Raw genomic sequence first — 24,878 nt, 5'->3', positions numbered from 1 at the left:
CAATAACTGATCACGTGATCATACTCATATTTCACAATGATTTACCCAAAGAACAATTACCAATTATTGATATGACAATAAGAAATGTACCCCTCCCAAAATTTAAGATTGGTACACAAATACACCTGTGTCTTATGAAAAAGTAATAAATCCTGTACTTATTCAATAATAAAGCCGGTCAATAACCTTTAAATTTTGAATATTTGGCCATAAGAGGAATACCAATGGGTCCTAGAAAACGTTTACCGAATTTTGTTATTTGATAATTCCCAAATTTAAAAGAGAACATAAACATATAGAGGTAATAAACCATATAACGTATTAAATAGGGGTCAATAACATCCGAAATTTGATTTTTGGTAGTTCTTTACCCATGAAAGGGAACGATGTGGACCATCCAAATTTATAGTGGTACATATTGAAGACCTGTACGAAGATACCAAATGCTTATATTAATCAATTTCTAAAACTGAGTGGATGAGTCAAGATACCCCTCCCAAATTTTTTAAAGGGTGCATCAATATACCCATGTCTTATAATAGGGAATGGACCAATATACATAACCATATAATCATATAAGGTAATAGGACCTCATCCAAGGGTGAACCAAAATACCAAACACGTGGTTGTAGTAAAATTTGGCAATTTCGTACCCATGGAAGGGAACGAGGTGGACCATCCAAATTTATCATAATACATGTTAGGATCCAGTACTATAATACCAAATGTTTAAATTGGGCAATTTTCCAAAATAAAGAGGTGGGCCAAGGTACCCCTCCCAAATTTTTAAAGAGTGCATCAATATACCCATGTCTTATAATAGGGAATGGACCAATATACATAACCATATAATCATATAAGGTAATAGGACCTCATCCAAGAGGATAAATTGAACCAAAATACCAAACACGTGGTTGTAGTAAAATTTGGCATTTTTTTTTACTCATGAAAGGGAACAAGGTGAACTACCCAAATTTATCATAATACATGTTAGGGTCCAGTACTATAATACCAAATATATAAAATGAGCAATTTCCAAAATTAAAGGGGTGGGCCAAAGTACCCCTCCCAAAAATTTAAAGAGTGCACAAATGTACCTATGTCTTATGATAGGTAATGGACCCCTATACATGACCATATAACCATATAAGGTAATAGGACCTCATCCAAGAGGATAAATTGGGCCAAAAGACCAAACACGTGGTTGTACTAAAATTTGGCAATTTCGTACCCCTAAAAGGGAACGAGGTGAACCACTCAAATTTATCATAATAATACATGTTAGGGTCCAGTACTATAATACCAAATATATAAAATGAGCAATTTCCAAAATTTAAGGGATGGGCCAAAGTACCCCTCCCAAATTTTTAAAGGAGTGCACAAATGTACCTATGTCTTATGATAGGGAATAGACCCCTATACATAACCATATAACCATATAAGGTAATAGAACCTCATCCAAGAGGATAAATTGGGCCAAAAGACCAAACACGTGGTACAACGTATTGCTTACGTTTATATTTTTGACAATTTTGTACCCCTAAAACGGAACGAGGTGGACCACCCAAATTTATCATAATACATGTTAAGGTCCGGTACTATAATACCAAATGTTTAAATTGGGCAATTTCCAAAATTTAAGGGGGTGGGCCAAAGTACCCCTCCCAAATTTTTAAAGGATTGTACAAATATACCGATATCTTATGAAAGGTAATGGACCCCTATACATGACCATATAAACATATAAGGTAATAACATCTCATCAAAGGGGATAAAATCGACCAAAAACCAAACACGTGGTATAACGTATTGCTTACGTTTATATTTTGGCAATTTTGTGCCCCTGGAAGGGAACGAGGTGGACCGCCCAAATTTATCATGATACATATTAGGGTCCTGTACCATAATACCCAATGTTTAAATTGGTCAATTTCCAAAATTTAAGGGGTGGGCCAAGGTACCCCTCCCAAAAATTTAAAGGGGTGCACAAATGTACCTATGTCTTATGATAGGTAATGGACCCCTATACATGACCATATAATCATATAAGGTAATAATACCTCATCCAAGGAGATAAATTAGGTCAAAAACCCCCGAAATTTAAATTTTTGGCAATTTTTTATCCATGAAAGGGAACGACATAGACACCCAATACTGATAGAGGTACATACTATGGTCCTAGGCTACCACACCAAATTTTTAGATTTGGCAATTTCCAAAATTTAAGGGGGGTTTTCCTATGTACCCCTAAAAGGGAATGAGGTGGACCACCCAAATTTATCATAATACATATTAGGGTCCTGTACTATAATACCCAATGTTGAAATTTGGCAATTTCCAAAATTTAAGGGGTGGGCCAAGGTACCCCTCCCAAATTTTTCAAGGGGTGCATTAATATACCCATGTCTTATGAAAGGTAATGGACCCCTGTATACGCCCATACAACCATATAGGGTAATAATACCTCATCCAAGGGGATAAATTAGGTCAAAAACCCCCGAAATTTGAATTTTTGGCAATTTTTTACCCATGAAAGGGAACGACATAGACACCCAATACTGATAGAGGTACATACTATGGTCCTAGGCTACCATACCAAATTTTTAGATTTGGCAATTTCCAAAATTTAAGGGGGGTGGTCCTATGTACCCCTTCCAAAATTTAGGGGGTGGGCCAAGGTACCCCTGCCAAAATTTAGAGGGGGTGGTCCTAGGTACCCCTAGGTCATTGACCCCGGCCAGGGACCATGGGTCCTGAGGCAGGGACCCAGGGGCCAAAAAGTTAGGCAAAGTAACGCAATTACTACTCAAGTAAAGTAGAACGCTTTAATCGTTCTCTTAAGCAACGAATGTGGATATATTTTACATCAAAGAAGATTTAACGTTACATAGACACTTTTCCCAAGTTAGTAAAGCCATATAATTCTCGGCCAGATATAGGTCACCAAATATTACCTGCGAGTGTAAACCTCTATACGTTTCAAAAAGTGTGGAAAAATTAATATCGCCTCAGACAGGTCAAGATATAAAGGGGATGTTGTGTGCATTACTAAAGCAAAATGCCATTTTGAAAAAGGCTACAAAGAAAATTAGATCCTGTAAATATTTAAAGTAAAACACGCGCAATCTAAATAGGAAAGTGTCTTTGTGTTAGAAGATTTAAATGGTGAAGTGATTGACGTTACATTTTACAAAGAGGAACTACAAAAGGTACAAACTTAGTGCTTATTAAGTAGATGATATTTTAGAGGTGAAAGATAAACATGTGCTTGTTCTTTGGTACGGTTTCCTGCATCAGCTAATTCATAGATTCCTGTATCGTATTTAAAGTGTGTTTAGCAACTACAAGAAAAATACAATGTTATAAAATAGTAATATATTTGAATATAGCAAAATGAATGACCCTTATTTTCAGTATTATTCTCATATGTCTGGTAGCGTTATAATGTATATCGTGGTGCGCCCTTCTGAGAATTGTATGTTTTTTAGTTATCTAAGTAATTTTTGTAATGTATTTCCATTAGTGAAACAAGATGCAAAAACTGTTGGTAAAGAACTGTTACATACAAGTATTAATGTAGCCGGAGATGCGGATGATAATAGACCCATTAACGAAGATTTACAACCACGGTGGAAGGGAGCAAAAACAAATTTAAAAACATAAGCCCAAAATAACTTAAGTCAGATATGAGAGGGATTAGGTAAGAGAAAAATAAAAGTTGTGTTTGATCAGGCAGATGGTAAGTAGAGGATCAGGAGGAAGAAGAAAAGAAAAATAAATACTTTAAATTAAAATATGGAGCAATGTACTTTTTATTTCACACTTCCCAGTAACATTTCTATGGAATATTTTCCACAAAATACTTTGTCAGTAATAGGATCAAATCATATTATCCTCTTTTGCTGGAGAAAGCTGTGTGGAAAGTGCAGTTGTTGAAGTACATGATATATATCTTCATTTCAGAATATTTCCAAATATACTAGTACTACTTATTATTGTTTAACGGATAAATAAGACAGGGCCATAAATACCATTTTGCCAGGTCATTATCATCAGGTTGGCGATATTCTTTTTCAAATTAATCATAAAAGAGATATATTGAATTTACAGCTGAAAGTTATAACATCGGAAAATAGTTCAGGTTACCAGAGTAAGAAAAGTTTTGTTTAAAAATATAGAAGTAGGTCTATCTCCCAAATTCTAAGTTTTGATCATGTACAAAGAAAATATTACGCTTATCCATCACGCCCGCATGACCCACCTAATTTACAAAAATCACTACCTGCAAACATATATATTTATAGCGATATTGTAGAACCCCAACTGGTAGGCGGAACTGTATTATAACGGAGAATATTAAAGAGCACGGTGGAAGTAATATGCGTACCTTTAAAAATCCTCATTATATCATTGTGCAGCGCAAACAGATTGAAAAAATTGTTATTGATTTAAAAGAGAGTACATTTCCCTTCCAATATGGTTGTCTATGTGTAAAATTACATTTTCGGCGTCGGGATTAATAATAATAAGAAATTCATAAATAAGTTAATGAAAATATTAATAGAAAGAAAATGCAGTGTGAGAATACGAAATCAAAATTTCTACGAATCTTCACCTGTCTTTAGCGTATGCCCCTTTACATAATGTTATGACAAAACCAACGTACAAGGTGGTTTTTGGAGGTAAGGAGTAAAACTCCTTGAGCTGAGAGGTTCGAGGTACGAGCTGCAATGACCGACTGGTCAATGTTGGTAGTTCATTCCAGAATGCAATCAGGTTACATGCAAATTGAATATTAAAAGAATTTACGTTAATTTTCAGTTCATTAGCCACGATGCACAAGACATTGTGAAAACTTTGTAGTGGGAATGTTCAGATAAATCTTACTAAACCATATGGTTAGCGACGATCTGGTGTTCAGACGTTTGGTATGCAATATTTCAATAAATGATTGAAGAATACAATCGATTCGTCACCAAATAGCTATAGAATAGTCTTTGCATATAAATAAGTAAGGAAAGAAACTATGGGTTCCGTATAGGAAAAGAAACTAATGCCCAACTACAACAGGACTGTTGAATGAACACACGTATGGTAAGTAGGTTCTAAAGCACATAATGCACAGCATAATGTGACTAACGAGATTGATACGTCACGTGAAGTGTGCAGTTACGGCGAGGAATGACCGTATTTTGCTATAAAATATTTCTGTTCTATGTACTAATGTACTATGTTAAAATATTTTGAGCTGCATATTACTAGTAACCTGAGTGCAGTGTCTTTTATCTTTATCGTTGTCTCACATGCTAAAGTTTTCTATACCATCGAATAACACCTATCAAATTTCATTAATCTTTGAGAATTGATTCTGACGTACTTTCTTGCCATACCTCTTCTGTATTTTTTCAGGCCCTTCGCCGTAGTTACTGTGATTTGGAAAACAAGCAGGATCTTATGCAGCGTTGCAACCCCAGGACAGTCGTTTTTATAGCTTTAGGTTCGAGATATCAATTACAGACAAACGAAATTTTAATTGCTGCTCTACAGAAGGATTTGTTGTTCAAATTTATGCATTGTGTCTCGTTGAACTTCTTCTTTTTACGACTACTTAACATTTGTCCTTTTTCGGTGAATCCTAATGAAGCTTATTAGTCTCTGGTTTTTGTGTCTTTACTCTACTGTATATTTGTTCATTTCTCTGTACTTACTCACCACTTTTTCAAATTCACAGTCTCATATGTTTCTTATTTGGCACCATTGATAACTCATCTTTTAATTATTTTCTTTCATGTTATATGGAATTATTTTCATACCATAAAATGTAATAAATTCTATTTAAAGAAGTGTAAATTTGGGTTGGGATGGCAACACTGCTTGTGCGATATGACTGCCGTGTACTTGATCACGTGTCTCCCTCCTGTAGGAATCCGGTTACCTCCAGACGTGTTTCATTTTCTGCCTTTTTGCAGGGTTTATACGTAGAGGTTTAACAAGACATCTCCACATTGAGTGACTACCAGCACGATGATCAGCTATCCTCAGTTCGTCAGAGTAACAATCAAGCTGTTGCTATCCGCATAAGTATATGTTTGGTTTATTTTCACAGTTCCGCATCATATCAATGAGTGCCGATTGTTCCAACTAGATGTGGCTCACTCTATAGTCTATATATCTAACTTACTTTGACAGTGTGACATCTACACATATAAATCAGGTTAAAAACTATTCTCTAGAAAAGATCTTTATTGCCACAAGAATAAACAACGAAATATAAACTGTAAACAAATTAAAATTTCTGATAGTTTCAAGTTTATTTGTTAACCACTGATGTAACTCTTGGTCAGTTGTGGTTTCTGTAAATACAATCTGGTTAATTGGTGTGATATTTGGACAGTGAACTAATCTTAAAGCAATAAAGCAATAACAAAAAACAACGTTTTAGAATTTATAAATAAAGTCTTTGTTTGAAAAAATCACAAACATAAAAATGAAATTGTACGTAAAGGTACTTTTTAGGTATAACACTACTTGCAAGTTTAATATACATTTGAAAGAGTGTACGGAAATGACTTGCAAAAGTATATAATCTTTTTGAGAATTGGTTTTCAAAACAATTGTCAAGTACTGTCGTTTCCTATCATGTTCGAAATAAAGTATCAATATGACCCATATTGCAATAGGGAATGTCCGTATTCACCCGACCTTCTTCAGAGGTGGGCTAGCTTGTTCAAAAAAAACTACCACCTTATATGGTCTGAGTAATGTTCCTACTTTAACGATTTTTCAGTAGCTATGTGGTTAAAAATGTGGATATTTTAGTAGGATTAGCATAGGTAATATCAATCGAAATCTTTACAAAGTCCTATGAAATATTGCCCAGGTTTCCAAGATAGGGGATAAGTCGGTTAGTTCCATATACCACACCATGAATTCGGTATCAATACAAAAATAATATTTCACCTAAATGGTAATAAAGTAAGCTACCCTAAGGTTTATAGATCATTGCAAGTATGACCAATGCAACAAGAAGAGGATTTTTAAAAAATCTCTAAAGTAATTTTTAAAACATTTTTTCTTTTGTTTAGTCATCAGCGCAATAAAATGTAAAGGTAGTGACCATTTTCAAGAATTTGTTACTATAATTCCATGTCTAAAATCCAACGTATCCTCATAACCACACTGAGAAAAAAAGGACTAGGATTTCCGTTTGGATACATCGTATTTACGCGGGAGTAGGGGATATATGTATGTTCTGCACCACTTTCCACCCCCTTCCACCCCCTTAACTGCCAAAAATTTATGAAGCCAAAACTGACCATTGTACTTTAACACAGAAGGATACCCCAAAGTGAGATTGAATATGCTTTTATGACATTTAAAATCATAAAAACTTATATCTAAAACTTATAACTAACTTACATCTAAGACTTATAATTAAAACTACAACTACTCCTCCTCTATCCCATAATGACCCCAAACTAATGTATTTACCCCATCCCGTAATATGTATCTTTTATCATCTGAAGAATCTAATGCTAGCTTATGAACGGTTATACTATATATATTGTGCTTACAACTTCTGATGATGTTAATGTCTTTATACGTTTTTACATTTTTAAATAAGCTTTCTTTATAATCATTAAACTGCAACTCCTTTGATTTTACAGCTTTAGTTACTCCTTTAGCTTTTTTCTCTTCTTTATTGTCTACTCTATAAGCATACATCTTTGATCTCAATCCAATAAACTCCGCCATTATTCTCATCTTTCATCTTACCTATTACTTTTTTGTTTATTAGTGGGAGTCCATATATATTATTTTCCTTGTATTTACTCGTGTCACATTGATCAACTATTTCTGATATATCTTTGTAAAAGTCTTCAGTCTCAATCTTATATATAAAGCTATCGGTATCCATATAACATAAATCTATATTGTTTCCATATTTCGGCTTCATCGTCTTATAATGAAAATCATACATTAACAGTCTTGATAGTTCTAATACACTCATACCAACATATATTGGCTTATTAAACGTTAATCGCTCTTTTTCCATATGTATAGCACACAAGTTCTCACTAAATATTGTTCTGTAATCAAAGTTAGGTTTAGCAATTAATGCTTCTACCCTCTTAGGATCACATTCTAATTGTATGGGTTGCCTCTTTCTAATATTTTCCATAGTTTTTCCAAATACTGAGTTATTCATGAGCTTATAAAAATCTTCTTCAAACTTGTTTTTAGCTTGCGTTCTCATACTTGTATTTAAATCGATGTATTTCTTTAACCAGTCTGATTGTTTGAATTCTAATACTCTATGCACTTTCTTTAATTTCATTCCAAGTGACATACATAGTTTTAAGTTTCTATAGTGAATTACATATCTTTCCTTATTATAAAGTGTCGTTAATAATTTTGATTGTTTAGATTCTGGTGGACACATGTTTTCTGGAGCTAAAGGTAAATCAGTGTGTTTGTTGTGTAAATACTTTGGATATTCTAAATCTACTTCTAATATGTAGCCAGTTTCTGAATCATCTGGAATGTTCATTATATCTATGCAAGGTTTAACCCATTTAAAATCTTTATAGGGCATGTATTGACTCATAGCCCATCCATATAAATTGTTTGCGTCTAGATATGCTAGGTATGTTGAACACTCATCTTTGTTATAATCTTGCATATATTTGTTGTTAGCTTTTACATATCTTTTACTACATTGTGAGATTCCTCCTCGTATACATTTTTCTAGCATTTGTATTTTATCATAATCAGTTAACATTTCTAAGTTAATTTTAGTCATCTTTAACATTGCATCCCACGATAAGCCAGATGCTGTATACTACCATGCAGGATCTAATCCATACGCCTTTAAACACACATCTCTAAAGTTTTCAAATATATCCGTTAATTGAAGAACATCTGTTTTGTTATAATGTTCAGTTAAATCCCATATTAACTTCAGAATGAATTTTTACACACTCGTACATGAAGCTCATAACGTTCAGGACTCATTTCTTCTCCTGTTAAGTCGTTTGTAAATTTATCTGGAGATAATGGAACAGGCTCATATAATTTTTCAAATGAATCAACAAATCCAAATGGATAATCACCTTTTGTAGTAACTAGATCAAGTTTATCAATCGGAAAAAAACTTTAGTGTTTCTCGAAATTGTTCTGACTTTAAATTCTTTACTAACTCTGCTAAACTTTTCGACATAAATCTAAATGAATCTACAAATCTTAAGTTAATACATTCTTCTTCTCCCACCTTTATATATTTTTCATACGTTATGTACCTTTCCTCATTATTTGCAATCAGTTTTATTTTATTTGTATCATAAGCTAACTCTCTAATGAATAAGTGAGTATCATAACCACTTAAGTTGTGGAAAAATACTGGAACAAAATTATAATTTTTATAGTTTAAATTACAATAATTGTGAGCTGCACCTCTAAACTTTCCAGTTAAATGATCATGATCTCTTACTTTTGCTTTATTTTTATTTATCTTATACAAACATTTTCTTAATTCGTATTTCCATTCTTTTATTTTTTCACTCATATCATCTTTATCCTTATAGAACAGTATTTTCTTCTTTAATATATTTATTTTTTTCTCAAAAGCTGGTGGTAAGTCATTCAAGTTTTTCTCACATATATGACAAGTATCCGAACTGTTATAAGCTTCTATTTCCTCCTCACTAAGCGGGGTCATATCAACTACCATGTTATATATTTCCTTAATTTCTATTGCTTCCTTTTGTAACATTTCTATAAATACTTTTGCAGCATCTGGACCTCTATATCTAACAGGGGCTTTATAGTTCCCATTTGAATATTTGACATAGTAACAAAAACTCATTGGTTCATGCTTTTGATATTTTACTGTTTTACTACAATTATGCTCTATTTTTAACTTACATAAGATACATTCAAAGTCGGCAAATATGACAAATGGAACTCTTAATGAACGATTATAGTTTTGAAACTCTATTTGATTGTCGTATGGTTTTGGAAGTTCTATTCTAACAGCCTCATGCTCTTTTCAATCTAATTCATGTTTTTGCAACTGCTTTTCATTAAACATCTGTCACAAAAGTATAACTTCTCAGTATGTTTTGTCACTTGACTTCTTATTAATCGTCATAAGTCTTTTATCCAACAAAAATGACTGTCTTTTTCATCTTTTACATATAATAAGTTGATATGAGTTTCCTGCTTATTTTTTGTGATTTGAAGTGGATATACATTATAGTTTTTGTCATAGCTGTAAACATTGATGGAGATATTACTTCTTTTTTCAAATTTAACTATATCTTTTAACTGTACAGGAAACTCAATACCCTCACAATATTTCTTTTGTAATTCATTAACAAGTTGTTTATAATGAGAGGGTCTTTGAGGATATTTTGAAACGGTTCTATCAATAGGTTTTAAATAACTTGCAATAGAATATAACAAACATTTATTATCTTTATTTTGAATATTCATTACTGCTATCTTATCTTTAAACTGCTTTGGAAGTTCAATATAGGAAGAAGCTCTTAATGGTACATACTTGTTTAATCTGATTTGTAAATATTTAATTTAACGTCCATTTGATCCTCGGCCTTGAAATTCTTTCATTTCTCTACAAAGTTTTTGTTTTGCATGATGTATATATTCACTTAAATCAGTTGATTCTAATATTCTTTCGTTTGATGTTTTAAAATTGCGCTCCTGTATTTCTTTATCTTTAATATAGTCACAAATGAAAACGATATTTACTTTAACAGGGTTGAATTTTAATTCTTCTTTGATTTTGTTAATAGCAACTCTTCCACTTGTACCTGAAAATTTTATTGGGTCTTTTTATCCTCCTATATTTTCAACTTTAATAGTTTGTAAATGCTTCTTTAATGCTGTTTCTTCTAATTCTACTTTTATAGGTATACGTGTTGGTTTCGGTTCTTCAGTTACTTCTTCTTTAAATGGGAATATATCTCTAATCTGCCTTCTGCTTTGTTCATCATCATATTGTTTAAGAAGGTTTATTAGTTCATGTTTTCTTAATCGGGAATATCTTCTGATTCCCCTCTCTTTACATTGTTGCCTTAACTCTACTACAGTAAATTTACTATAATTACTCATCTTAATTATTATATAGAAAATCTTACTAGTCAATTTTTTATCTTCGCCGGATTATTCTAGTCATTTTTGTACTATTTTTACTTCCATATACCCTAATACGACACTTAACATTGTACACTCCTACCATTGTCTACATATTACGCGTTGTATTAGAACACGACTTTTATGGGATCACCCCATCACAGTCATTATTAATATGATAAAAACTGTATCATTTTCATAAACTCACTCATCATCATAATTATCATTCACCTTTTTATCCTATTTACCTTTAATGAAATAACTATAAAAGATAACATTTATAATATTATATTACTTTTATTTATTTAATGATTATGCAAATTAATAAACCCTAACCATTTAATAAATCCTAGTTATTTAACAGACACTTTATTGCCTTTTATGAAACAACATTTATAATATTATATTACTTTTATTTATTTAATTATTATGCAAATTATTAAACCGTAACCATTTAATAAATCCTAGTTATTTAACAAACACTTTATTGCCTTTTATGAAATAACATTTATAATATTACATTACTTTTATTTATTTAATTATTATGCAATTATTAAACACTAACCATTTAATAAATTCTAGTTATTTAACAAACACTTTATTGCCTTTTATGAAATAACCAAAAAATAACATTCATGATATTATATTACTTTTATTTATTTATTTAATTATTATGCAATTTATTAAACCGAAACCATTTAATAAATACTTTATTACCTTTTATGAAAATATTCATAAAAGTTAAACACATTAAATTTACACTATAATATTTTCCTTATCTTATCAAACTATTATGTGAATTACTAAACCATAAAATATAACATTTATAATAGTATATTATTTAATTATTATGTGAATTTTTATACCATAATTATAACATTTATAGTATTATATTACTTTTATTTATTTAATTATTATGTGAATTATTAAACCATAAAATATAACATTTATAATATTACACTACTTTTATCTATCCAACTATTATGTGAATCATCAAACCCTAACCATTTAACAAACACTTTATTACCTTTCTTTCTCAATATTTTTTCAACCAAATACTCATCCTTATATTTAGTTTTCAATAATTCTGGTTCATAAAATCTTCCTCTAACTTCTTCATTGTTTAAATCTTTAATTTTATATGTTGGTGGATTAGATGGTATAACCTCATTAATAACAAACACTTCTGCTGACCAACTTGGTGTATATCCTTTCTCAAACCAACCTTTAATTTTACTTATACGAACATAATCACCAATCTTGTCCTTTAACTTAACAGGCTCATATTCTTTCTTATACACTTTTTTCAATATCACATGCTCATTATTCTTATTCACTTTTACAGGTTTCACACCAATTATTCTATGTACTTTGTTATTATATTCATCAACCAAACCTTGCAATATTTTTAACCACTTATAATTACCTTGAACAGTAAATTTCTTCCACATATTTTGTTTAAGTGTTCTATTAAATCTTTCAACAACAGAAGCTTTTTTACCACTATAGGTTGAATAATGATTAATCCAATTTTCCTCCATCAACTTCTTAAATTCTTTATTGTAAAACTCTTTACCTTGATCAGTTTGTAAGTTACTAGGTTTTCTTACTTTTAACACTGATTCAAGTGCTTCTGTAACATTCTTACCACTCTTATCTTTAACAGGAACAGTAAACCCATATTTTGAGAACACATCTATAATCGTTAGCAGATACTTATAGCCTTTATTTAATTTTGAAACACCTTTTAACACACCACTATCCATTTCCACAAGATCTGCTTGCCATAAATCATCTATACCTTTAACAATAACACTTAACCTAGGATAATTTTTTCTAGATGGTTTATGAATTTCTTCTATAATGTCTTCTCTAATACCTTCACCTTCATATAGTCAATCGGACTTTTTAATGAATTGGGATTTATTAGTACCACATACAACACATATACCTTTCGTAATATATCTTCCATTCTTTGTCTGTTCTACTCTAATGGTACCTTTCACTGCATCTGTTGATTTCTTACACTTAACACAATACATCTTACTATTTATCATATGGAAAATTATTAACCTCAATCTATAATTCAAACACTATATCAACTAACAACATCATTCTAAAGATCGGCCTAATTCAAACTATAATTCAACTAACATCATTCTAAAGATCGGCCTAATTCAAACTATAATTCAAGCATATGTTTGTTTGATGCTGTTGCCGATATTTGATGATTAATACTATAATTAACGGGTGTCGGTATTTGATGATTAATACTATAATTAATGCTGTTGTTGATTAATACTATAATTAATGCTGTTGTTGGTATTTGTTGATTAATACTATAATTAATGCTGTTGTTGGTATTTGTTGATTAATACTATAATTGATAATGAACTTCAATCTATAATTCAATCTATAATCAATCTATAATCAATCTATATAATAACTTCAACAATTCAAACACTGTTCATCTATATAATTTAATCAATATAACATTCTATAACTTAGTCTATAATTCGAACAATAATTCAATCTATATAACAATTTATAATTCATCTGTATAATTCAATTTAGAATGTTGTTATATAGATTGAATTAAAATGTTGTTATATAGATTGAATTAGAATTGAGTTAGAATAGAACTTCCAAAACCATACGACAATCAAATAGAGTTTCAAAACTATAATCGTTCATTAAGAGATCCATTTGTCATATTTGCCGACTTTGAATGTATCTTATGTAAGTTAAAAATAGAGCATAATTTTAGTAAAACAGTTAAATTTCAAAAGCATGAACCAATGAGTTTTTGTTACTATGTCAAATATTCAAATGGGAACTATAGAGCCCCTGTTAGTAATATAGGTCCAGATGCTGCAAAAGTATTTATTGAAATGTTACAAAAGGAAGCAATAGAAATTAAGGAAATATATAACATGGTAGTTGATATGACCCCGCTTAGTGAGGAGGAAATAGAAGCTTATAACAGTTCGGATACTTGTCATATATGTGAGAAAAACTTGAATGACTTACCACCAGCTTTTGAGAAAAAATAAATATATTAAAGAAGAAAATACAGTTCTATAAGGATAAAGATGATATGAGTGAAAAAATAAAAGAATGGAAATACGAATTAAGAAAATGTTTGTATAAGATAAATAAAAATAAAGCAAAAGTAAGAGATCATGATCATTTAACTGGAAAGTTTAGAGGTGCAGCTCACAATTATAGTAATTTAAACTATAAAAATTATAATTTTGTTCCAGTATTTTTGCACAACCTAACTGGTTATGATACTCACTTATTCATTAGAGAGTTAGCTTATGATACAAAAGTAATATAATGATACAAATAAAATAAAACTGATTGCAAATAATGAGGAAAGGTACATAACGTATGAAAAATATATAAAGGTGGGAGAAGAAGAATGTATTAACTTAAGATTTGTAGATTCATTTAGATTTATGTCGAAAAGTTTAGCAGAGTTAGTAAAGAATTTAAAGTCAGAACAATTTCGAGAAACACTAAAGGTTTTTCCGATTGATAAACTTGATCTAGTTACTACAAAAGGTGATTATCCATTTGGATTTGTTGATTCATTTGAAAAATTATATGAGCCTGTTCCATTATCTCCAGATAAATTTACAAACGACTTAACAGGAGAAGAAATGAGTCCTGAACGTTATGAGCTTCATGTACGAGTGTGTAAAAATTCAATCTGAAGTTAATATGGGATTTAACTGAACATTATAACAAAACAGATGTTCTTCAATTAACGGATATATTTGAAAACTTTAGAGATGTGTGTTTAAAGGCGTATGGATTAGATCCTGCATGGTATTATACAGCACCTGGCTTATCGTGGGATGCAATGTTAAAGATGACTAAAATTAACTTAGAAATGTTAACTGATTATGATAAAATACAAATGCTAGAAAAATGTATACGAGGAGGAATCTCACAATGTAGTAAAAGATATGTAAAAGCTAACAACAAATATATGCAAGATTATAACAAAGATGAGTGTTCAACATACCTAGCATATCTAGACGCAAACAATTTATATGGATGGGCTATGAGTCAATACATGCCCTATAAAGATTTTAAATGGGTTAAACCTTGCATAGATATAATGAACATTCCAGATGATTCAGAAACTGGCTACATATTAGAAGTAGATTTAGAATATCCAAAGTATTTACACAACAAACACTCTGATTTACCTTTAGCTCCAGAAAACATGTGTCCACCAGAATCTAAACAATCAAAATTATTAACGACACTTTATAATAAGGAAAGATATGTAATTCACTATAGAAACTTAAAACTATATATGTAACTTGGAATGAAATTAAAGAAAGTGCATAGAGTGTTATTAGAATTCAAGCAATCAGACTGGTTAAAGAAATACATCGATTTAAATACAAGTATGAGAACGCAAGCTAAAAAAAGGTTGAAGAAGATTTTTATAAGCTCATGAATAACTCAGTATTTGGAAAAACTATGGACAATATTAGAAAGAGGCAACCCATACAATTAGGATGTGATCCTAAGAGGGTAGAAGCATTAATTGCTAAACCTAACTTTGATTACAGAACAATATTTAGTGAGAACTTGTGTGCTATACATATGAAAAAAGAGCGATTAACGTTTAATAAGCCAATATATGTTGGTATGAGTGTATTAGAACTATCAAAACTGTTAATGTATGATTTTCATTATAACACGATGAAGCCGAAATATGGAAACAATATAGATTTATGTTATATGGATACCGATAGCTTTATATATGAGATTGAGACTGAAGACTTTTACAAAGATATAGCAGAAATAGTTGGTCAATTTGACACGAGTGAATACAAGGAAAATAATATATATGGACTCCCACTAATAAACAAAAAAGTAATAGGTAAGATGAAAGATGAGAATAATGGCGGAGTTTATTGGATTGAGATCAAAGATGTATGCTTATAGAGTAGACAATAAAGAAGAGAAAAAAGCTAAAGGAGTAACTAAAGCTGTAAAATCAAAGGAGTTGCAGTTTAATGATTATAAAGAAAGCTTATTTAAAAATGTAAAAACGTATAAAGACATTAACCTCATCAGAAGTTATAAGCACGATATATATAGTATAACCGTTCATAAGCTAGCATTAGATTCTTCAGATGATAAAAGATACATATTACGGGATGGGGTAAATACGTTAGATTGGGGTCATTATGGGATAGAGGAGGAGTAGTTGTAGTTTTATTTATAAGTTTTAGATGTAAGTTAGTTATAAGTTTTAGATATAAGTTTTTATGATTTTAAATGTCATAAAAGCATATTCAATCTCACTTTGGGGTATCCTTCTGTGTTAAAGTACAATGGTCAGTGGTGGCTTCATAAATTTTTGGCAGTTAAGGGGGTGGAATTGGGTGGAAAGTGGGGCAGAACATATATATATATCCCCTACTCGCGGGTGCGCTCCTTAAGTAATGTAATTTCATGTATATTATGCCAAGTCTGGAGTTCGACGTGTGGGTTTCGTGTTAAAAACATATTTCCTCTCTTTCCTTTCCACATAATGATATGATATGTTATTACTCTCGTAAGGTAGGGAGTCACAGATTTAGAAAGGACCAAGAGGGGACAGTAGTAGAAAGGTGGTAACAACTTTATATACGTTACTTAACACCGTCGGAATTGGTATGGCGTTAATTCTAGATTTAAAATGGTGGTCCCACAATACCAAATTTTCGATGGACGGTGGTGTAGATCGTACTACGGATGAAACAACATTACTTAATTTGTGACACGCGTAACCTGGTAAAAACAACATTTACATGCCGACTGGATTATGCATTTTTCTCCGTGCACGGACATCAAAATATTTTTTGTAGTAAGTCACTTGAAACGAGTACAACAGCAACAAACCAGAGGCTCCACTCTCACAACAGTTGCATCTATTGAGTACTCTTAAATACTCTAAGTAAAATAATGTTTAAATCTAGGAATTAGGCAGTTCTGAAACGAGTCAAATAATTGTTTGAACCTACGAAAATTTTGATGTACATTTAAGTGCATCATATGTCGAAATGATTTCAATTAGCAGCTTGATTTCACCAATCAACGAACCGCTCCGATCATATCAGAATGTATAACAACTGCTTTTCAACATAACTGCAACATAGCCCAGAGATCTCTTTCTGTCATAAAACACTTCTATCTGTTTGTTAAATCGTTTTAAATATTAATTGTAGAATTTCTACATAAGCGCTTTTCATCGTTCAAATCAAAATAGCCGAAGCTCACACCTTTCAACTTAGCGCCAATGTGCAACAATGATCAGTTTTGTAATTTCTAATATTTATTGTTTTTGTATCCGACATCCCTCAACCTCAGACTTGACTATACACACAATAATTTGTAGATTGTATTGTCATCCTAGAGTTGAGATACTCTGTTACCCTCTTTAATCTATGTCTATAACCAGATCTGGGGAACTCGTTAAATGGTGTCTGAAATGGATTCTCAATTAAAATCCAAACGAGGACTCAAGTGACTCTTTTTCAACTCAACATCATAAATATTGTAACAGATTTACCAGAACGTTTAGATTTAACTCTCTTTGATTCTCCATTCCTATTTGAGAACAATTTCAGATTCCTGTATGTTACCTTTGACAAATGTATTACGTGGAAGCCTCATCTCGAAAAACTTGAAGCTAGTATTAGATGTCATTTGAACTTAAATTGCAACCTAGAAGGTGGCTCGTGTGGTTTCAATACAAACCTTCTCCTCATTACATATAATGACTTTGTAGGCCCAGCAGTCACATACAGTCAATGCGCCTTCTAGACAGCAAACTCAATTTTCTAGTGGCGCCTCAAAATTTTTTAACGACATGGAATTCGTCTGTATACTATTGCTATTCACACTCCTTGCTGAAATCTATGTTCGTCTGTAATTTTCAATTTTTTCGTCACACTTTTGCCATCTGCTTCAATGTTATATCAAAACAAACATCGAATATCTGACGAAATTATTCAATTGAATTTCATTTTCTGCATACTTTGGAACTATAGTGACTTCATACTCACTTACAAGATGCTAACTTAATACTCACTTAATTGCTTCCTTTGAATCAAGCCCATTTTGCCGAATCAAGCCGAGGTTAACGTACAAAAGATCAGTTGTTTAATATTATTAGCATGGATGGTAATCACTATAATTAATTTAGGTCTTAATGTTTATTTTCACTCGATGTAATAAAAGCATTAGTTCTAGTATGACATATGAATTATATGTTGATACTTATCGCCTTTCGACTTCTTATTACTTACAACGATGACTAAAATTATTGTCGTGCCTCTTTAATCTGAGGTTTGAAAATATCTCAATTTTATTTATATGATCTATATTTTGGAAGGTTTCCACAGCACGAAAGGCTATTGAAAAAGACATTCTGTAAAATCTCTGTTCAGTATTATCTTGACACAAAGAAATTAGAAGGTCATAAACCTGGTTTAATTTAAGAAAACTAAAATTAAGTTGAAGAGATAATTTCTGTCGACTGGGAAGGAATTTTGAAATTAAACCTAGAAATCAGCTCCCTACATCAGTGATAGTGAGAACAATGAAATTTATATTCACAAAAAAAACACACAATCAAATATTTCTAACATTTCCTATACTTTTAAACTCCATATAAATCCAACCAACCGTGGAAATTATTTATCAAAAGCGAGATATAATTGAGTTGATTTTGAGTTTAACGTGCCGTTCAGCAGCGAGGCTATATGAGTAGTGGATCCACTGATTAACGTGGAATCCGTACCACATGAGCTTCCGCTGGGAATCGAACCCGGGCCTCCCAAGCCAAAGGCGCGTAGGCTAACCGCTTAACCACGGAGAAACAAGGGAGATAGAAGGAAAAGGATCACATCGTAAATCAAGTCGTATAGTGGAGCACACATGAAGCATGTATGAAATTTGTAGTGCAGTTGCTTTGTGCGAGATCAGAATATGAATCAATAAATGAGATGTGTTGCTGAATCGTCGTACCAGGAAAACGTTTACTATTATAATGTTTTGATGTTTTCGGTATGCAAAACATAGTTACTAATATATTTTTAAAATTTATCTCGATATCAAAGTAAGAAAAATGCCGTTCTTATTCTTATATTTTTCTTGCATACGTTTCGCACGTACTGTCTGTATGCTGATTGGTGCATAAGTAATGGTTTCCTGAAAATTTTATATATTTAGTGAATTACATAATCCATTTGAAATTACTTGTTATTAAACTGTTTTCAGTCTACGTGTACTGCAACTGACCTTTTAACTATAAATACCTTAATAAACACTGTAAAGTTTACTAACGTAAAACATTAAGCAACGATATTCCATAAGTATTCCTAAGTAAAATGTTACATTCAGTAACCATCTATAGTGTGAAACAAATTAAATAAATAAACAAATATAAAGTAGAGTGAAGATAGAGTAACCAGAGATTAATAAGCTTCATTAGGATTCACCCAGAAAGGACACATGTTAAAGTAGTCGTAGAAAGAAGAAGTACAACGTGACATAATGCGCACATTTGAACAACACATCTTCCAGTAGAGCAGCAATTCCAATTTCGTTTGTCTGGAATTGATATCGCGAACCGAAAGCTATAAAAACGACTGTCCTGGGGTTGCAACGCTGCATAAGATCCTGCTTGCTTAACAAACCACAGTAACTACGGCGTAGGGCCTGAAAAAATACAGAAGAGGTATGGCAAGAAAGTACGTCAGAATCAATTCTCAAAGATTAATGAAATTTGATAGGTGTTATTCGATGGTATAGAAAACCAGGTATGCAGCTCAAAATATTTTAACATAGTACATTAGTACTTAGAACAGAAATATTTTATAGCAAAATACGGTCATTCCTCGCCGTAACTGCTCACTTCACGTGACGTATCAATTTCGTTAGTCACATTATGCTGTGCATTATGTGCTTTAGAACCTACTTACCCTACGTGTGTTCATTCAACAGTCCTGTTGTAGTTGGGCATTAGTTTCTTTTCCTATACGGAACCCATAATTTCACAACTTTACAGCATCATATGTGCCTTATTTGGCAAAACAGATACTCACTTTTGGCTTTTTTTCTCATTTCATGTAAACTGTTTTAACACCATAAAATTGTATACATTCTATTTGAGAAACTGTAAGTTTGTTATGGGATGGAAACAGTGCCTTGTTTCATTACTGTCATGTTCCTGGTCACATGTCCCACTCCCGTAGGTGTCAGGTTACCTGCATACATTTTTCATTTTCTGCATTGTTTCCCGTGTTTGTAGGGTGTAACTCGGCAAAGCCTCACCCGACTATTGCTTGATATATATATTAAACATGGAGGCTGAAAAAGGCATTTCCGCACTGAGGACTATCAGCACGATTATTAGCGATCCAAAGTCAGTAAGGGTACAGATTTTCATAAATATCCACCTGTGACAGATTACAACGTTCTTGTTAGAGTCTTACAATGACTTCATTTTTAAACTATACTAAACGATATATTTGCATAATACATTGTTAACCTTGTATATGGTACTCTTAGTTACAATAAACGAAGATGTTTTTAACAAAGATATTTTTTGTGGTATGTCAACAGTAATATAAATACAAGTGAAAATATTGTTTGACAGTGTTATCAAAATAAACACTAGACATATGCAAGAGAATATTTCATTAATATTAATTTCTTAGTAAATGACTCAGATGAGGGAGTTAACTGGATTTATATCAAGGAAGAAAACTGACTAATTATGTATCTGTACACTGATAAAATCTAATAAAAACTATTCAAATCTAAAATTATAACGAACTGGTTCATATTAGATATGCTGTCTTGACTAGCAACTTGCACTAGAAATAGAAATAGAAGAATCAGTAATTTGAGCTAGAAATAGAAGAAGCAGTAACTTAAACTAGAAATAGAAAGAGAAACTGTTATTTTTATAATAACTATGTAACAGTTTCACCAACTAACTGATTATTTTGGCTTAATCAAGGAATGCAAAGTCTATTTCTTCAGAGTATGATGAAGCCCATATTTTCAGTTAGTTGGCGATACTCTTACCCAGTTATTTTTTTTCAAGTAACAACTGATGATCGATGGTCAAAAAGTTGCCATACACAAGCAGATTACTGATGAAACTTCTTCAGAAGTCATATCATTCAGGGGTGTTTCATAACACTGTAATTTAAGCTAACAGTTATTACAAGATGTTGTAAATTCTAAAGTAAATACAATTAATGCACTCTTCCATGGAAATACACTTCCACATTTGAAAATAATGTATCCATAATGTACGTTAGTTGTTTAACACTTAGTAAGGTACCTGTCAATAGGAACAAAAATTACAATGCCAAAGGCAAAATTTAATATTATATTTAACGTTTAATATTATATTTCTCATTCCTTCTGTTTACACTAACAAAAATTACAGTGATTTAACTGAACAATTTGGGAGCATGTAAACATATGTATGTATTTAGTCTAGCAATGAAAATAATATTTCTCCAAAATACATTTCTATTGCCTTAGGCATCCATCTTACAAGTTACGAGAAGAAGGGTCACTGGTCACAATCCATCCAAAACAGAAAAAAAGGACAAACGGTACAAGCATACTCCTAGATGGTCAGGAAATAAAATGCCTTATCTATCTATCTACACTGATTTAATGTGTAATGTAAAAATGCACATACCTTACGCGGAAACAAGAATCATACAATATGTGATCAAAAGTATCCGGACACCTGGCTGAAAATGACTTACAAGTTCGTGGCGCCCTACAATCCGTACTGCCGGATTTCAATATTTTGTTGACCCACTCTTAGCCTTGATGACATTTTCCACTCTTGCGGACATACTTTTAATCAGGTGCTGGAAGGTTTCTTGGGGAATGGCAGCCCATTCTTCACGGAGTGCTGAACTGAGGAGAGGTATCGATGTAAGTCGGTGAGGCCTGGCACCAAGTTGTCGTTCCAAAACAACCCAAAGGTGTTCTATAGGATTCAAGTTAATACTCTGTGCAGGCAGGTTCATTACAGGGATATTATGGTCGTGTAACCACTCCGCCACACCCGTGCAGTATAAACTGGCGGTCCAATGTTGAAAGATGTAATCGCCATTCCCGAATTGTTCATCGGGAGTGGAAAGCAAGAAGGTGTTTAAAACATAAAGGTATGTCTGTACTGTGAGAGTGCCACGCAAAACAACAAGGGGTGCAAGCCCCGACCTTGAAAAACACGTTCATACCATAACATCACCAACTCCTAATTTTACTGTTGGCACTACACACGCTGACAGATGACGTACCGGCATTCACCATACCCACACCCTGCCATCGATCGGATCACCACATTATATACCGTGAATCCTCACTCCACACAACGTTTCTCCACTGTTAAATCTTCCAATGTTTATGCTCCTTACAAAAAGGCATTTAACATCGTGATGTGTGGCTTATGAGCAGCCTCTCGACCATGAAATCCAAGTTTTATCACCTCATACCTAACTGTCATAATACTTGGGGTGGACCCTCATACACTTCGGAATTCCTGTGTGATGGTCTGAATACACTTTAGGTCACTCTTCAACTGTTGGTTTTCTCTGTCAGCCAACAGACCACTAAGCCTTTAAGCTTTACGCTTTTGAACGTGTCCCTTCACGTTTCCACTTCACTATCACATCAGACACAGTGCACCTAGGAATGTTTAGGAATGTGGAAATCTCTCGTGCAGACTTCTGACACAAGAGACACCCAATCACCTCACCAAGTTCGAAGTCCGTGAGTTCCGCGGAGCGCCCCATTCCGCTTTCTCAGGATGTCTAGTGACTGCTGAGGTCGTTGATAATGAGTACCTCACAGTAGGTGGCAGCACAATGGACCAGATATGAAAAAGGTATGTTTTGGGGTTATCATTATACTTTTGATCACATAGTGTACCTCATTGTAGACAAAATGTGAGAATTTGTGGAAATCAGATTGGTCCAATAGGCACAGACCGGCATATGGCTAAGTAAGTTAACCTTACAAGATAATGTACACACAGTAGGCTAACATTATCAAGTAAAATGAGCATAATAGAAAAACAAGAAATGTCGAGTCCTCAATAATCATAAAACACAGTGATATATGTCAAAAATGACAATGAAGTCTCATTATAATTGTAACTAAAGTAGCTATATTTATAACTTGGCTGTTTTAAAACGAAAAGCAAGCACCGCTATATGTAAAGAACTGAATTAACTACTTTTTTACCCATGCCAAATCTCAACCCCCCGTTAGTTCAAAAACATAATTATAGACCAAAAAATGAAAATGAAATGAAATCTTTGAGTTTTACGTCCAACGGTTATGCCGGTTAGGCTAAAGGAGACGGTGATAATGAGTAATGAATGAAATGGTGGAATGAAGAAAGTGGGAGGAAACGGGAGAACCCCGAGAAAACCCACGCACACGGTGTTTGTCCACCACAAAGTTCACTCGGCGGGGGCTGGGATCGAACCCGGGACCCCAAGCACCAGAGGTGAACGCTCTACCACTGAGCCACCGCGGCCCCGAATTATAGACCAAATACAGAAAAATCGAACTTTAGAGGTAACAGTTATACTCAAACAGTATGTCAGTATAGCAGCTTAGAAGGTGACATTGATGAAAGACTGTACATTATTCCAACACCCAAACTTGTATATTACCGTAGCATGGCCTTTTTTGAGGACTATTGGTATATTTAAAATGTATAACAAGAAAGGAAAACAGATATTCACTAAATTTTGAAGACAAACGTGCAAAGGTTTTCACAAACGTGTTAAGTCATAGGTTTTCTTTCTAATTTAAATAACATAATTTAGGCTTTAAATTATGTCGTAATATGCTACTTCACTAAATTCAAAATTTCTGGTAATAATTTTCAGTTCTCTAGAAACTAGTAAATACTAAGGTTTACCCTGCAATGTTGAAATAAAAAATAGAGAAATCACTATATCAAACAAAATGCACTAATCGTTGGAATGTATTGCTAAATATGGTTTAAAAATTCAGCAAGAATTAAATGCTCTTTTCGGTTACGATAATAAAACGAACACTAACTTCATTTGTCACAGATAAGAACCTCTCAAAAATTTATTCATAAATATACATGATTCTAGTGTAAACATTCGTTTAATATAATGTGTAGATATCATTGTTGTTATAATTAAATTTATCAGAATGATACAACATGCAATTAAACTTAACATACTGTTTGTTTTATTCTATTGCAGGTCGTCATTAGCTGAAAATATACCTATATTCGGAAATGAAACTAGTTTTGCAATAATGTATCATGTTCTGGAAATACCATCAAACCATATTATTTTGTTAACCTTATAACAAGAAATAAAAATATTCCAGCACAACCTATTTGCATTTTTAATAACTAATTTTACTAAGAATTTAAGTATCTAAATTTGAAACGGAGACTTGAAACACATTACAAATCAGCAATTTTATTAGAACCAACGAAATGATATATATATATATATATATATATATATATATATATATATATAGAGAGAGAGAGAGAGAGAGAGAGAGATAGATAGATAGATAGATAGATAGATAGATAGATAGATAGATAGATAGATAATAATTTGAACAGGTTTCTTGGTCCCCATTTTGGGATGTAGCAACCTCTTGCAATT

General features: G+C 32.3%; 1 long non-coding RNA gene across 1 annotated transcript in view; it reads left to right on the top strand.

Annotated features, from left to right (window-relative positions):
- Positions 1-24,593, top strand: part of LOC145683289 (uncharacterized) — a 175,834-nt gene extending 151,241 nt beyond the window's left edge. The window contains exon 3 of the long non-coding RNA XR_014130998.1: positions 24,459-24,593. This is a non-coding gene — a long non-coding RNA (uncharacterized LOC145683289). The remainder of the gene's footprint in view (positions 1-24,458) is intronic.
- Positions 24,594-24,878: the final 285 nt, after the last annotated feature.

This window comes from Thermobia domestica, chromosome 4, assembly GCF_964235325.1.
Source record: "Thermobia domestica chromosome 4, izTheDome1.hap1.1, whole genome shotgun sequence".
Classification (NCBI taxonomy): Eukaryota; Metazoa; Arthropoda; class Insecta; order Zygentoma; family Lepismatidae; genus Thermobia; species Thermobia domestica.
The sequence above is the reverse complement of the archived record's forward strand: the minus strand, read 5'-3'. Positions and strand labels throughout refer to the sequence as shown.